The 2,738-nt window shown below is 57.8% G+C and overlaps 1 long non-coding RNA gene across 1 annotated transcript; it reads right to left on the bottom strand.

The window, feature by feature from the left end:
- Positions 1–723: 723 nt before the first annotated feature.
- Positions 724–2,053, bottom strand: LOC309853692. Its single transcript, XR_014305877.1, has 3 exons — positions 1,947–2,053; positions 1,572–1,754; positions 724–941 (listed from the first exon to the last, which is right to left on the bottom strand). It is a non-coding gene; the product is annotated as an uncharacterized lncRNA (long non-coding RNA).
- Positions 2,054–2,738: the final 685 nt, after the last annotated feature.

The raw sequence follows: 2,738 nt of genomic DNA, 5'->3' as shown, positions 1-2,738 counted from the left end.
GCGTCTCCCAGCCTGTGCCCTGTGGAACCCCGGGTCTGGCCGGCTGCCAGCTCCCACTCTCCACCATGGGCTTGTGTCCCCACGACTTCCCCAGGCTGGGGAGGCGGCATCGTCCTGCAGGAACCAGGCCCGGGGCCATCCCAGGAAGTCTGGATGCACACATGGCCTCAGGCAGACAAGCCAGAACTTGAACAAAGAAACCCCCAAATGTCACCGACTTGCAAATTCATGGGCATTCGGGGCTGCCAGGCTGGCATTTTTAGCCAAGTGTCCTTTCTGCCCACTCTGCTTGCTGAAGTCCCTTCCTTCTGACTCTGACGCTCACGGGTGTAAGCAGGGCAGTCACTGGGACATGGAATGTGACGCCAACAGTGACCCTTCAGGAAGAGAAAGGCCAGTTGCCTCCGCATTCCTGAGAGGAAGTCCTCAGACATGCCCGGGGACCTTGGTGGCCAGTGTCCCTGGAGGCACCTTCCTCAACGGCTCAAAATCTCATCTCTGGATTTGAAAGTCCTGGTTTCTTGTTGGGCACAATTTGCCCCCCCCAGGGACACCCCAGCCATCTCCAGGCTGCCGGAGAGAGGCAGGCAGGGTCCCGCCACCCTCACCACAGGGAGAAACGTATGGACAGAGGGCCAGGGGAGGCAGGAAGCCCCCCGGTGGAGCGGATGCTGGACCGAGCCCTGATCTCATCACTGACGCGGCGTCTTGGCTGCAGGTTCACTCAACCATGTTCGTGTGTATCTGTTTGTTTCTTATAAAAGTAACAGGACTCCCTTCCAGAAACAGAAGGCAAGAAATCACCCACACGCCTTATGCCGAGGGTCCGCAGGACCGTCTCACCGCAGAGGTTTGCTAGAAGGACGCCCGTTTCCGGCATGGGGTTGTATTCCTGGCTAAGGTGTATTTGCAGCAACGGGGTCAGGACACGTAGCCAGATTCTAAGGAAAAACCCATAGTTATGAGTGTTTCCAATGGAAAGTCGGTGTCCCCTCCAAGTGCATCTGCTGAAGCCCTACCCCTGCCCCCGTTTGATGGCATTTGGAGATGGAGGCCTTTGGGGGTTCCGGTGGGTTGGGAATATATGAACACATGACGGAGAACGAACAGGGTTCAGTTCGCTCCTCGGTTTTTCAGACCAACCGTTGGCACCAAAAGGCAGCCATGCAGAGACCTTACGGAAAGGCACGAGGGCACTTTGGGGCTCTCCCATGTGTGCTGCTGATGGGGCCCCTAGACTGCCCTGGGCGAAGAGAACCTTCTCTTTGCTCTCATCTGACCCAGACCTCACTCTCCCCTGCTAGGCACGTCGCCCCCTCTGGGGCTCTTGGGATGCAGTGCTCTGTGCCCAAGCCCTCCTGCCTGGACCCGGGGCTGTCTGCATGTGCCCAGTAATACGGCATGTATGGCGTCTGCTCCCAGTTTCCACCGACCCACCCACCCCCAGCCTGGGCGGGGGCTGCCTTTTCCTCCTTGTAATCATCCTGGACATTTTCTGTCCTCTGCAGTTCCCCGGCCCCCTGAAGTTCTAGGAGGATTCTGAAGCCCCTTTCCTTTGAGTGGGAAGACACCTCTTTCCAACCAGGTCTGTCTTGCTCAGGTTCCTTTAGTTGCTGGTAAAAGGGAGTCCGTAACCTGGGCAGTCACACGGGGCCCCAGCTCTGCTGTCGCCACCCTGGAGTCCTTGTAAATGTTCGAACAAGAAGAGCCACAGTTTCCTTCTGCCCCAAACCCTGCGCATTATGTAGCCGGTCCTGCATAAAACCATTCAGGAAGTTCAAATCACCGAAGGAGAGTTGTTGGAAGGAGCAGGAGGTGTCTCAGAGAACCCAAGGCGAGACTGTGGTTGGGTCTCACAGGGCCCGAACCAGGGCTTGGATAACCAAGAGGAGGCCAGAAGGCCCCTGCGCCACTCCTCAAGGAAGACACAAGGACGAAGGCCTCACCCAAGATTTCATCTCGTCTGTTCCAGGTTCCATCCTGCCAGCCGTTTCCAGGGACGGAGACGCTGACAGGCCCGGCTTGGGTCAGGCGTCCAGTCCCCGTGTAACCAGATGCGGCTGAGGCGTCCAGTCCCCGTGTAACCAGATGCGGCTGAGGGTCAGTGTCCCGCGGCACCACCCCAGCTTCCGCGCGGAAGCAGAAGCCAGAGTCAGCAGTTGGCAAAGAACAAGCCTGCCTTGAAACTTGCAGTGAGACACATTCCAGAGCCCCCTGGCTGCAGGGGCTGAACCGTTTCCTGCCCACTCCCTGCCCCCACCTGCCCCCAGGGCCTCCCTTCCGGGAGGGAGGGCCTCAAGCCGACCTTCAGTCCTTCTCCAGCGGAGCTACTGATTTAGGGAAAATCCTACGGCGTCTTGTCATTTCCTTCTCCTCGTTTAAAAACCAACCAACCAAATGAACAAATAAAACTTCATTAGCAGGCCGGGATGGTGGACAACACAAGTGTCTGTGAAAATGGCTTTTTGGAAAGAAGCTGCACACGTATGCGCACGTGGGCACTCGCGAATGTACACACACACACGCAAGCACGCACGGATACGCGTTTCCTAAGACGCGCAGCAAGCCACCGATCCCTGGCCCTCCCGTGTCTCACGGCAAAGCGCTCTCCAGGGGGGATTCAGAGCTCGGGGCGGGACAGACAGGGGCCTCTCCAAAGGAAGTCGCTAAGCCTCTGGGAGATAAATCTTGTCCTTGTCCGCTTCCTTCCTCTCAGCGATGATGCCAGCACAGGGCTG

This window comes from Mustela nivalis, assembly GCF_964662115.1.
Source record: "Mustela nivalis genome assembly, chromosome: 18".
NCBI lineage: Eukaryota > Metazoa > Chordata > Mammalia > Carnivora > Mustelidae > Mustela > Mustela nivalis.
The sequence above is the reverse complement of the archived record's forward strand: the minus strand, read 5'-3'. Positions and strand labels throughout refer to the sequence as shown.